General features: G+C 53.5%; 33 non-coding genes across 33 annotated transcripts; 25 read left to right on the top strand and 8 right to left on the bottom strand.

Annotated features, from left to right (window-relative positions):
* The first annotated feature begins 75 nt into the window (after window positions 1–75).
* Window positions 76–149, top strand: trnan-guu (transfer RNA asparagine (anticodon GUU)). Its single transcript has one exon. It is a non-coding gene; the product is annotated as a tRNA-Asn (tRNA).
* Window positions 150–430: 281 nt separating this feature from the next.
* trnat-agu (transfer RNA threonine (anticodon AGU)) lies at window positions 431–504 on the top strand. Its single transcript has one exon. It is a non-coding gene; the product is annotated as a tRNA-Thr (tRNA).
* Window positions 505–743: 239 nt separating this feature from the next.
* On the bottom strand, window positions 744–816 carry trnak-uuu (transfer RNA lysine (anticodon UUU)). The gene has a single exon. It is a non-coding gene; the product is annotated as a tRNA-Lys (tRNA).
* Window positions 817–928: 112 nt separating this feature from the next.
* trnar-ucu (transfer RNA arginine (anticodon UCU)) lies at window positions 929–1,020 on the top strand. The gene is given in 2 exon segments: window positions 929–965; window positions 985–1,020. It is a non-coding gene; the product is annotated as a tRNA-Arg (tRNA).
* Window positions 1,021–1,180: 160 nt separating this feature from the next.
* trnan-guu (transfer RNA asparagine (anticodon GUU)) lies at window positions 1,181–1,254 on the top strand. Its single transcript has one exon. It is a non-coding gene; the product is annotated as a tRNA-Asn (tRNA).
* A 281-nt stretch (window positions 1,255–1,535) lies between these two features.
* On the top strand, window positions 1,536–1,609 carry trnat-agu (transfer RNA threonine (anticodon AGU)). The gene has a single exon. It is a non-coding gene; the product is annotated as a tRNA-Thr (tRNA).
* A 239-nt stretch (window positions 1,610–1,848) lies between these two features.
* On the bottom strand, window positions 1,849–1,921 carry trnak-uuu (transfer RNA lysine (anticodon UUU)). The gene has a single exon. It is a non-coding gene; the product is annotated as a tRNA-Lys (tRNA).
* A 112-nt stretch (window positions 1,922–2,033) lies between these two features.
* trnar-ucu (transfer RNA arginine (anticodon UCU)) lies at window positions 2,034–2,125 on the top strand. Its single transcript is given in 2 exon segments — window positions 2,034–2,070; window positions 2,090–2,125. It is a non-coding gene; the product is annotated as a tRNA-Arg (tRNA).
* Window positions 2,126–2,281: 156 nt separating this feature from the next.
* trnan-guu (transfer RNA asparagine (anticodon GUU)) lies at window positions 2,282–2,355 on the top strand. The gene has a single exon. It is a non-coding gene; the product is annotated as a tRNA-Asn (tRNA).
* A 270-nt stretch (window positions 2,356–2,625) lies between these two features.
* trnat-agu (transfer RNA threonine (anticodon AGU)) lies at window positions 2,626–2,699 on the top strand. Its single transcript has one exon. It is a non-coding gene; the product is annotated as a tRNA-Thr (tRNA).
* A 239-nt stretch (window positions 2,700–2,938) lies between these two features.
* Window positions 2,939–3,011, bottom strand: trnak-uuu (transfer RNA lysine (anticodon UUU)). Its single transcript has one exon. It is a non-coding gene; the product is annotated as a tRNA-Lys (tRNA).
* Window positions 3,012–3,123: 112 nt separating this feature from the next.
* Window positions 3,124–3,215, top strand: trnar-ucu (transfer RNA arginine (anticodon UCU)). The gene is given in 2 exon segments: window positions 3,124–3,160; window positions 3,180–3,215. It is a non-coding gene; the product is annotated as a tRNA-Arg (tRNA).
* Window positions 3,216–3,375: 160 nt separating this feature from the next.
* On the top strand, window positions 3,376–3,449 carry trnan-guu (transfer RNA asparagine (anticodon GUU)). The gene has a single exon. It is a non-coding gene; the product is annotated as a tRNA-Asn (tRNA).
* A 281-nt stretch (window positions 3,450–3,730) lies between these two features.
* trnat-agu (transfer RNA threonine (anticodon AGU)) lies at window positions 3,731–3,804 on the top strand. The gene has a single exon. It is a non-coding gene; the product is annotated as a tRNA-Thr (tRNA).
* A 239-nt stretch (window positions 3,805–4,043) lies between these two features.
* trnak-uuu (transfer RNA lysine (anticodon UUU)) lies at window positions 4,044–4,116 on the bottom strand. Its single transcript has one exon. It is a non-coding gene; the product is annotated as a tRNA-Lys (tRNA).
* A 112-nt stretch (window positions 4,117–4,228) lies between these two features.
* On the top strand, window positions 4,229–4,320 carry trnar-ucu (transfer RNA arginine (anticodon UCU)). The gene is given in 2 exon segments: window positions 4,229–4,265; window positions 4,285–4,320. It is a non-coding gene; the product is annotated as a tRNA-Arg (tRNA).
* Window positions 4,321–4,480: 160 nt separating this feature from the next.
* trnan-guu (transfer RNA asparagine (anticodon GUU)) lies at window positions 4,481–4,554 on the top strand. Its single transcript has one exon. It is a non-coding gene; the product is annotated as a tRNA-Asn (tRNA).
* A 281-nt stretch (window positions 4,555–4,835) lies between these two features.
* On the top strand, window positions 4,836–4,909 carry trnat-agu (transfer RNA threonine (anticodon AGU)). The gene has a single exon. It is a non-coding gene; the product is annotated as a tRNA-Thr (tRNA).
* A 231-nt stretch (window positions 4,910–5,140) lies between these two features.
* On the bottom strand, window positions 5,141–5,213 carry trnak-uuu (transfer RNA lysine (anticodon UUU)). Its single transcript has one exon. It is a non-coding gene; the product is annotated as a tRNA-Lys (tRNA).
* A 112-nt stretch (window positions 5,214–5,325) lies between these two features.
* trnar-ucu (transfer RNA arginine (anticodon UCU)) lies at window positions 5,326–5,417 on the top strand. Its single transcript is given in 2 exon segments — window positions 5,326–5,362; window positions 5,382–5,417. It is a non-coding gene; the product is annotated as a tRNA-Arg (tRNA).
* A 160-nt stretch (window positions 5,418–5,577) lies between these two features.
* Window positions 5,578–5,651, top strand: trnan-guu (transfer RNA asparagine (anticodon GUU)). The gene has a single exon. It is a non-coding gene; the product is annotated as a tRNA-Asn (tRNA).
* A 281-nt stretch (window positions 5,652–5,932) lies between these two features.
* On the top strand, window positions 5,933–6,006 carry trnat-agu (transfer RNA threonine (anticodon AGU)). The gene has a single exon. It is a non-coding gene; the product is annotated as a tRNA-Thr (tRNA).
* A 239-nt stretch (window positions 6,007–6,245) lies between these two features.
* Window positions 6,246–6,318, bottom strand: trnak-uuu (transfer RNA lysine (anticodon UUU)). The gene has a single exon. It is a non-coding gene; the product is annotated as a tRNA-Lys (tRNA).
* A 112-nt stretch (window positions 6,319–6,430) lies between these two features.
* trnar-ucu (transfer RNA arginine (anticodon UCU)) lies at window positions 6,431–6,522 on the top strand. The gene is given in 2 exon segments: window positions 6,431–6,467; window positions 6,487–6,522. It is a non-coding gene; the product is annotated as a tRNA-Arg (tRNA).
* A 159-nt stretch (window positions 6,523–6,681) lies between these two features.
* On the top strand, window positions 6,682–6,755 carry trnan-guu (transfer RNA asparagine (anticodon GUU)). Its single transcript has one exon. It is a non-coding gene; the product is annotated as a tRNA-Asn (tRNA).
* Window positions 6,756–7,036: 281 nt separating this feature from the next.
* On the top strand, window positions 7,037–7,110 carry trnat-agu (transfer RNA threonine (anticodon AGU)). Its single transcript has one exon. It is a non-coding gene; the product is annotated as a tRNA-Thr (tRNA).
* A 239-nt stretch (window positions 7,111–7,349) lies between these two features.
* trnak-uuu (transfer RNA lysine (anticodon UUU)) lies at window positions 7,350–7,422 on the bottom strand. The gene has a single exon. It is a non-coding gene; the product is annotated as a tRNA-Lys (tRNA).
* A 364-nt stretch (window positions 7,423–7,786) lies between these two features.
* trnan-guu (transfer RNA asparagine (anticodon GUU)) lies at window positions 7,787–7,860 on the top strand. The gene has a single exon. It is a non-coding gene; the product is annotated as a tRNA-Asn (tRNA).
* A 270-nt stretch (window positions 7,861–8,130) lies between these two features.
* Window positions 8,131–8,204, top strand: trnat-agu (transfer RNA threonine (anticodon AGU)). The gene has a single exon. It is a non-coding gene; the product is annotated as a tRNA-Thr (tRNA).
* Window positions 8,205–8,443: 239 nt separating this feature from the next.
* trnak-uuu (transfer RNA lysine (anticodon UUU)) lies at window positions 8,444–8,516 on the bottom strand. The gene has a single exon. It is a non-coding gene; the product is annotated as a tRNA-Lys (tRNA).
* A 112-nt stretch (window positions 8,517–8,628) lies between these two features.
* trnar-ucu (transfer RNA arginine (anticodon UCU)) lies at window positions 8,629–8,720 on the top strand. Its single transcript is given in 2 exon segments — window positions 8,629–8,665; window positions 8,685–8,720. It is a non-coding gene; the product is annotated as a tRNA-Arg (tRNA).
* A 162-nt stretch (window positions 8,721–8,882) lies between these two features.
* On the top strand, window positions 8,883–8,956 carry trnan-guu (transfer RNA asparagine (anticodon GUU)). The gene has a single exon. It is a non-coding gene; the product is annotated as a tRNA-Asn (tRNA).
* Window positions 8,957–9,237: 281 nt separating this feature from the next.
* Window positions 9,238–9,311, top strand: trnat-agu (transfer RNA threonine (anticodon AGU)). Its single transcript has one exon. It is a non-coding gene; the product is annotated as a tRNA-Thr (tRNA).
* The last annotated feature ends 179 nt before the right edge of the window (window positions 9,312–9,490 follow it).

Genomic DNA, 9,490 nt, shown 5'->3' with positions numbered 1-9,490 from the left:
ACTCCAAGCACTCGTCTCCCAGCGTTTCCATCTTCCGGTCCTTCCATGTTCCGGTCCTGTTTCTGCAAAGACAGGGTCTCTGTGGCGCAATTGGCTAGCGCGTTCGGCTGTTAACCGAAAGGATGGTGGTTCGAGCCCACCCAGGGACGAACGTGTCCTTGTTTGCCTCTGTTGTGGGTCATGCCTGTGTGACAAATGAGCTGTTCTGCCGTCGGAGCTGGAAAATGTCTGAAAAATGCAGTCCTACGCTCTGCCAACGGAGCTGTCAAAAGGTGAGCGAGTGGGAGGATTTATTTGCGAACAAGGCATGCGATCCCCCATTTTGGGCATGACCTTCTCAGGTGGCTTGCGAAGATGCTGTCGACCCCACCTTAAAGCACCCACTCGAAGAGGAAACAGAAGGCTGAGCTCGTCTCGGTTGACAAAGCGAGGCGCCGTGGCTTAGTTGGTCAAAGCGCCTGTCTAGTAAACAGGAGATCCTGAGTTCAAATCTCAGCGGCGCCTTTTTAGGCGCAGGTGTCAGCTCAATTTTGCATCCTTTGTCTCAAAGTCATGGGGTGCAACGGAGACAAAGGTTGCGTGCCACAAGTCACGCTCTGTGGTTTGAACACACAGCTAACCCAGGAACTTGAATGCTGGACCCTCCCATTAAAAGCTTCCGTTGTTCCCTCAAAGTCAGGTACATAAAAGAGACAAATTTGGCCCGCTTCATCCCGCGCTGCCACACAGTTTGAGGACCCTTTTGCCCGAACAGGGACTTGAACCCTGGACCCTCAGATTAAAAGTCTGATGCTCTGCCGACTGAGCTATCCGGCCTCTGGAACTGCAAGCAACACTGAGCTTTTCGTGGAACATCTGCATGTACAGCTCCTTCGCCACTCAAACCCCTAAGTATGGTATGGCGAATCCAAACAGGTTCGGCACTGGTGGCTCTTTGGCGCAATGGATAGCGCATTGGACTTCTAGGCAGGGGGAGAAAAAGCCATTCAAAGGTTGTGGGTTCGAGTCCCACCAGAGTCGTTTGGATTTTTTCCCCCAAGCTCCCGTCGACCGATCGCGGGAAGAGTCATTTGTGCGGCCGCTCCTCCTCTTCTTCACGGGACTCCGAGCACTCGTCTCCCAGCGTTTCCTTCCATCTTCCGGTCCTTCCATGTTCCGGTCCTGTTTCTGCAAAGACAGGGTCTCTGTGGCGCAATTGGCTAGCGCGTTCGGCTGTTAACCGAAAGGATGGTGGTTCGAGCCCACCCAGGGACGAAAGTGTTTTTGTTTGCCTCTGTTGTGGGTCATGCCTGTGTGACAAATGAGCTGTTCCGCCGTCGGAGCTGGAAAATGTCTGAAAAATGCAGTCCTACGCTCTGCCAACGGAGCTGTCAAAAGGTGAGCGAGTGGGAGGTTTTATTTGCGAGGAAGGCATGCGATCCCCCATTTTGGGCATGACCTTCTCAGGTGGCTTGCGAAGATGCTGTCGACCCCACCTTAAAGCACCCACTCGAAGAGGAAACAGAAGGTTGCGCTCGTCTCTGTTGACAAAGCGAGGCGCCGTGGCTTAGTTGGTCAAAGCGCCTGTCTAGTAAACAGGAGATCCTGAGTTCCAGTCTCAGCGGCGCCTTTTTAGGCGCAGGTGTCCGCTCAATTTTGCATCCTTTGTCTCAAAGTCATGGGGTGCAACGGAGACAAAGGTTGCGTGCCACAAGTCACGCTCTGTGGTTTGAACACACAGCTAACCCAGGAACTTGAATGCTGGACCCTCCCATTAAAAGCTTCCGTTGTTTCGTCAAAGTCAGGTACATAAGAGAGACAAATTTGGCCCGCTTCATCCCGCGCTGCCACACAGTTTGAGGACCCTTTCGCCCAAACAGGGACTTGAACCCTGGACCCTCAGATTAAAAGTCTGATGCTCTGCCGACTGAGCTATCCGGCCTCTGGAACCGCAGGCAACACTGAGCTTTTCGTGGAACATCTGCATGTACAGCTCCTTTGCCATTCAAACCCCTAAGTATGGTATGGCGAATCCAAACAGGTTCAACACTGGGGGCTCTGTGGCGCAATGGATAGCGCATTGGACTTCTAGGCAGGGGGAGGAAAAGCCATTCAAAGGTTGTGGGTTCGAGTCCCACCAGAGTCATTTGGATTTTTTCCCCCAAGCTCCCGTCGACCGATCGCGGGAAGAGTCATTTGTGCGGCCGCTCCTCCTCTTCTTCACGGGACTCCAAGCACTCGTCTCCCAGCGTTTCCATCTTCCGGTCCTTCCATGTTCCGGTCCTGTTTCTGCAAAGACAGGGTCTCTGTGGCGCAATTGGCTAGCGCGTTCGGCTGTTAACCGAAAGGATGGTGGTTCGAGCCCACCCAGGGACGAATGTGTCCTTGTTTGCCTCTGTTGTGGGTCATGCCTGTGTGACAAATGAGCTGTTCCATCGTCGGCGCTGAAAAATGCAGTCCTACGCTCTGCCAACTGAGCTGTCAAAAGGTGAGCGAGTGGGAGGATTTATTTGCGAACAAGGCATGCGATCCCCCATTTTGGGCATGACCTTCTCAGGTGGCTTGCGAAGATGCTGTCGACCCCACCTTAAAGCACCCACTCGAAGAGGAAACAGAAGGCTGAGCTCGTCTCGGTTGACAAAGCGAGGCGCCGTGGCTTAGTTGGTCAAAGCGCCTGTCTAGTAAACAGGAGATCCTGAGTTCAAATCTCAGCGGCGCCTTTTTAGGCGCAGGTGTCAGCTCAATTTTGCATCCTTTGTCTCAAAGTCATGGGGTGCAACGGAGACAAAGGTTGCGTGCCACAAGTCACGCTCTGTGGTTTGAACACACAGCTAACCCAGGAACTTGAATGCTGGACACTCCCATTAAAAGCTTCCGTTGTTCCCTCAAAGTCAGGTACATAAAAGAGACAAATTTGGCCCGCTTCATCCCGCGCTGCGACACAGTTTGAGGACCCTTTTGCCCGAACAGGGACTTGAACCCTGGACCCTCAGATTAAAAGTCTGATGCTCTGCCGACTGAGCTATCCGGCCTCTGGAACTGCAAGCAACACTGAGCTTTTCGTGGAACATCTGCATGTACAGCTCCTTCGCCACTCAAACCCCTAAGTATGGTATGGCGAATCCAAACAGGTTCGGCACTGGTGGCTCTTTGGCGCAATGGATAGCGCATTGGACTTCTAGGCAGGGGGAGAAAAAGCCATTCAAAGGTTGTGGGTTCGAGTCCCACCAGAGTCGTTTGGATTTTTTCCCCCAAGCTCCCGTCGACCGATCGCGGGAAGAGTCATTTGTGCGGCCGCTCCTCCTCTTCTTCACGGGACTCCGAGCACTCGTCTCCCAGCGTTTCCTTCCATCTTCCGGTCCTTCCATGTTCCGGTCCTGTTTCTGCAAAGACAGGGTCTCTGTGGCGCAATTGGCTAGCGCGTTCGGCTGTTAACCGAAAGGATGGTGGTTCGAGCCCACCCAGGGACGAAAGTGTTTTTGTTTGCCTCTGTTGTGGGTCATGCCTGTGTGACAAATGAGCTGTTCCGCCGTCGGAGCTGGAAAATGTCTGAAAAATGCAGTCCTACGCTCTGCCAACGGAGCTGTCAAAAGGTGAGCGAGTGGGAGGTTTTATTTGCGAGGAAGGCATGCGATCCCCCATTTTGGGCATGACCTTCTCAGGTGGCTTGCGAAGATGCTGTCGACCCCACCTTAAAGCACCCACTCGAAGAGGAAACAGAAGGTTGCGCTCGTCTCTGTTGACAAAGCGAGGCGCTGTGGCTTAGTTGGTCAAAGCGCCTGTCTAGTAAACAGGAGATCCTGAGTTCCAGTCTCAGCGGCGCCTTTTTAGGCGCAGGTGTCAGCTCAATTTTGCATCCTTTGTCTCAAAGTCATGGGGTGCAACGGAGACAAAGGTTGCGTGCCACAAGTCACGCTCTGTGGTTTGAACACACAGCTAACCCAGGAACTTGAATGCTGGACCCTCCCATTAAAAGCTTCCGTTGTTCCCTCAAAGTCAGGTACATAAAAGAGACAAATTTGGCCCGCTTCATCCCGCGCTGCCACACAGTTTGAGGACCCTTTCGCCCGAACAGGGACTTGAACCCTGGACCCTCAGATTAAAAGTCTGATGCTCTGCCGACTGAGCTATCCGGCCTCTGGAACTGCAAGCAACACTGAGCTTTTCGTGGAACATCTGCATGTACAGCTCCTTCGCCACTCAAACCCCTAAGTATGGTATGGCGAATCCAAACAGGTTCGGCACTGGTGGCTCTTTGGCGCAATGGATAGCGCATTGGACTTCTAGGCAGGGGGAGGAAAAGCCATTCAAAGGTTGTGGGTTCGAGACCCACCAGAGTCGTTCGGATTTTTTCCCCCAAGCTCCCGTCGACCGATCGCGGGAAGAGTCATTTGTGCGGCCGCTCCTCCTCTTCTTCACGGGACTCCGAGCACTCGTCTCCCAGCGTTTCCTTCCATCTTCCGGTCCTTCCATGTTCCGGTCCTGTTTCTGCAAAGACAGGGTCTCTGTGGCGCAATTGGCTAGCGCGTTCGGCTGTTAACCTAAAGGATGGTGGTTCGAGCCCACCCAGGGACGAACGTGTCCTTGTTTGCCTCTGTTGTGGGTCATGCCTGTGTGACAAATGAGCTGTTCCGCCGTCGGAGCTGGAAAATGTCTGAAAAATGCAGTCCTACGCTCTGCCAACGGAGCTGTCAAAAGGTGAGCGAGTGGGAGGTTTTATTTGCGAGGAAGGCATGCGATCCCCCATTTTGGGCATGACCTTCTCAGGTGGCTTGCGAAGATGCTGTCGACCCCACCTTAAAGCACCCACTCGAAGAGGAAACAGAAGGTTGCGCTCGTCTCTGTTGACAAAGCGAGGCGCCGTGGCTTAGTTGGTCAAAGCGCCTGTCTAGTAAACAGGAGATCCTGAGTTCCAGTCTCAGCGGCGCCTTTTTAGGCGCAGGTGTCAGCTCAATTTTGCATCCTTTGTCTCAAAGTCATGGGGTGCAACGGAGACAAAGGTTGCGTGCCACAAGTCACGCTCTGTGGTTTGAACACACAGCTAACCCAGGAACTTGAATGCTGGACCCTCCCATTAAAAGCTTCCGTTGTTCCCTCAAAGTCAGGTACATAAGAGAGACAAATTTGGCCCGCTTCATCCCGCACGGTTTGAGGACCCTTTCGCCCGAACAGGGACTTGAACCCTGGACCCTCAGATTAAAAGTCTGATGCTCTGCCGACTGAGCAATCCGGGCTCTGGAACTGCAAGCAACACTGAGCTTTTCGTGGAACATCTGCATGTACAGCTCCTTCGCCACTCAAACCCCTAAGTATGGTATGGCGAATCCAAACAGGTTTAGCACTGGGGGCTCTGTGGCGCAATGGATAGCGCATTGGACTTCTAGGCAGGGGGAGGAAAAGCCATTCAAAGGTTGTGGGTTCGAGACCCACCAGAGTCGTTCGGATTTTTTCCCCCAAGCTCCCGTCGACCGATCGCGGGAAGAGTCATTTGTGCGGCCGCTCCTCCTCTTCTTCACGGGACTCCGAGCACTCGTTTCCCAGCGTTTCCTTCCATCTTCCGGTCCTTCCATGTTCCGGTCCTGTTTCTGCAAAGACAGGGTCTCTGTGGCGCAATTGGCTAGCGCGTTCGGCTGTTAACCGAAAGGATGGTGGTTCGAGCCCACCCAGGGACGAACGTGTCCTTGTTTGCCTCTGTTGTGGGTCATGCCTGTGTGACAAATGAGCTGTTCCGCCGTCGGAGCTGGAAAATGTCTGAAAAATGCAGTCCTACGCTCTGCCAACGGAGCTGTCAAAAGGTGAGCGAGTGGGAGGTTTTATTTGCGAGGAAGGCATGCGATCCCCCATTTTGGGCATGACCTTCTCAGGTGACTTGCGAAGATGCTGTCGACCCCACCTTAAAGCACCCACTCGAAGAGGAAACAGAAGGTTGCGCTCGTCTCTGTTGACAAAGCGAGGCGCCGTGGCTTAGTTGGTCAAAGCGCCTGTCTAGTAAACAGGAGATCCTGAGTTCCAGTCTCAGCGGCGCCTTTTTTGGCGCAGGTGTCAGCTCAATTTTGCATCCTTTGTCTCAAAGTCATGGGGTGCAACGGAGACAAAGGTTGCGTGCCACAAGTCACGCTCTGTGGTTTGAACACACAGCTAACCCAGGAACTTGAATGCTGGACCCTCCCATTAAAAGCTTCCGTTGTTTCGTCAAAGTCAGGTACATAAGAGAGACAAATTTGGCCCGCTTCATCCCGCGCTGCCACACGGTTTGAGGACCCTTTCGCCCAAACAGGGAATTGAACCCTGGACCCTCAGATTAAAAGTCTGATGCTCTGCCGACTGAGCTATCCGGCCTCTGGAACAGCAGGCAACACTGAGCTTTTCGTGGAACATCTGCATGTACAGCTCCTTTGCCACTCAAACCCCTAAGTATGGTATGGCGAATCCAAACAGGTTCGGCACTGGGGGCTCTTTGGCGCAATGGATAGCGCATTGGACTTCTAGGCAGGGGGAGGAAAAGCCATTCAAAGGTTGTGGGTTCGAGTCCCACCAGAGTCGTTTGCATTTTTGCTCCTGACGACCGATCGCGGGAAGAGTCATTTGCGCGGCATTTGCGCGGCCGCTCCTCCTCTTCTTCACGGGACTCCGAGCACTCGTCTCCCAGCGTTTCCATCTTCCGGTCCTTCCATGTTCCGGTCCTGTTTCTGCAAAGACAGGGTCTCTGTGGCGCAATTGGCTAGCGCGTTCGGCTGTTAACCGAAAGGATGGTGGTTCGAGCCCACCCAGGGACGAACGTGTCCTTGTTTGCCTCTGTTGTGGGTCATGCCTGTGTGACAAATGAGCTGTTCCGCCGTCGGAGCTGGAAAATGTCTGAAAAATGCAGTCCTACGCTCTGCCAACGGAGCTGTCAAAAGGTGAGCGAGTGGGAGGTTTTATTTGCGAGGAAGGCATGCGATCCCCCATTTTGGGCATGACCTTCTCAGGTGGCTTGCGAAGATGCTGTCGACCCCACCTTAAAGCACCCACTCGAAGAGGAAACAGAAGGTTGCGCTCGTCTCTGTTGACAAAGCGAGGCGCTGTGGCTTAGTTGGTCAAAGCGCCTGTCTAGTAAACAGGAGATCCTGAGTTCAAATCTCAGCGGCGCCTTTTTAGGCGCAGGTGTCACCTCAATTTTGCATCCTTTGTCTCAAAGTCATGGGGTGCAACGGAGACAAAGGTTGCGTGCCACAAGTCACGCTCTGTGGTTTGAACACACAGCTAACCCAGGAACTTGAATGCTGGACCCTCCCATTAAAAGCTTCCGTTGTTCCCTCAAAGTCAGGTACATAAGAGAGACAAATTTGGCCCGCTTCATCCCGCGCTGCCACACGGTTTGAGGACCCTTTCGCCCGAACAGGGACTTGAACCCTGGACCCTCAGATTAAAAGTCTGATGCTCTGCCGACTGAGCTATCCGGGCTCTGGAACTGCAAGCAACACTGAGCTTTTCGTGGAACATCTGCATGTACAGCTCCTTCGCCACTCAAACCCCTAAGTATGGTATGGCGAATCCAAACAGGTTTAGCACTGGGGGCTCTGTGGCGCAATGGATAGCACATTAGACTTCTAGGCAGGGGGAGGAAAAGCCATTCAAAGGTTGTGGGTTCGAGTCCCACCACAGTCGTTCAGATTTTTTCCCCCAAGCTCCCGTCGACAGATCGCGGGAAGAGTCATTTGTGCGGCCGCTCCTCCTCTTCTTCACGGGACTCTGAGCACTCGTCTCCCAGCGTTTCCTTCCATCTTCCGGTCCTTCCATGTTCCGGTCCTGTTTCTGCAAAGACAGGGTCTCTGTGGCGCAATTGGCTAGCGCGTTCGGCTGTTAACCGAAAGGATGGTGGTTCGAGCCCACCCAGGGACGAATGTGTCCTTGTTTGCCTCTGTTGTGGGTCATGCCTGTGTGACAAATGAGCTGTTCCATCGTCGGCGCTGAAAAATGCAGTCCTACGCTCTGCCAACGGAGCTGTCAAAAGGTGAGCGAGTGGGAGGTTTTATTTGCGAGGAAGGCATGCGATCCCCCATTTTGGGCATGACCTTCTCAGGTGGCTTGCGAAGATGCTGTCGACCCCACCTTAAAGCACCCACTCGAAGAGGAAACAGAAGGTTGCGCTCGTCTCTGTTGACAAAGCAAGGCGCCGTGGCTTAGTTGGTCAAAGCGCCTGTCTAGTAAACAGGAGATCCTGAGTTCAAATCTCAGCGGCGCCTTTTTAGGCGCAGGGGTCAGCTCAATTTTGCATCCTTTGTCTCAAAGTCATGGGGTGCAACGGAGACAAAGGTTGCGTGCCACAAGTCACGCTCTGTGGTTTGAACACACAGCTAACCCAGGAACTTGAATGCTGGACCCTGCCATTAAAAGCTTCCGTTGTTCCCTCAAAGTCAGGTACATAAGAGAGACAAATTTGGCCCGCTTCATCCCGCGCTGCCACACGGTTTGAGGACCCTTTCGCCCGAACAGGGACTTGAACCCTGGACCCTCAGATTAAAAGTCTGATGCTCTGCCGACGGAGCTATCCGGGCTCTGGAACGGCAGGCAACACTGAGCTTTTCGTGGAACATCTGCATATACACCTCCTTCGCCACTCAAACCCCTAAGTATGGTATGGCGAATCCAAACAGGTTCAGGACTGGGGGCTCTGTGGCGCAATGGATAGCGCATTGGACTTCTAGGCAGGGGGAGGAAAAGCCATTCAAAGGTTGTGGGTTCGAGTCCCACCAGAGTCGTTTGCGTTTTTTCTTCCCCAAGCTCCCGTCGACCGATCGCGGGAAGAGTCATTTGTGCGGCCGCTCCTCCTCTTCTTCACGGGACTCCGAGCACTCGTCTCCCAGCGTTTCCTTCCATCTTCCGGTCCTTCCATGTTCCGGTCCTGTTTCTGCAAAGACAGGGTCTCTGTGGCGCAATTGGCTAGCGCGTTCGGCTGTTAACCGAAAGGATGGTGGTTCGAGCCCACCCAGGGACGAACGTGTCCTTGTTTGCCTCTGTTGTGGGTCATGCCTGTGTGACAAATGAGCTGTTCTGCCGTCGGAGCTGGAAAATGTCTGAAAAATGCAGTCCTACGCTCTGCCAACGGAGCTGTCAAAAGGTGAGCGAGTGGGAGGTTTTATTTGCGAGGAAGGCATGCGATCCCCCATTTTGGGCATGACCTTCTCAGGTGGCTTGCGAAGATGCTGTCGACCCCACCTTAAAGCACCCACTCGAAGAGGAAACAGAAGGTTGCGCTCGTCTCTGTTGACAAAGCGAGGCGCTGTGGCTTAGTTGGTCAAAGCGCCTGTCTAGTAAACAGGAGATCCTGAGTTCCAATCTCAGCGGCGCCTTTTTAGGCGCAGGTGTCAGCTCAATTTTGCATCCTTTGTCTCAAAGTCATGGGGTGCAACGGAGACAAAGGTTGCGTGCCACAAGTCACGCTCTGTGGTTTGAACACACAGCTAACCCAGGAACTTGAATGCTGGACCCTCCCATTAAAAGCTTCCGTTGTTCCCTCAAAGTCAGGTAC

Source organism: Hypomesus nipponensis, chromosome 3 (genome assembly GCF_054491055.1).
Source record: "Hypomesus nipponensis isolate SF chromosome 3, ASM5449105v1, whole genome shotgun sequence".
Lineage (NCBI taxonomy): Eukaryota > Metazoa > Chordata > Actinopteri > Osmeriformes > Osmeridae > Hypomesus > Hypomesus nipponensis.
Note: the sequence above shows the minus strand (reverse complement) of the source record. Positions and strands in the feature narration are given on the sequence as shown.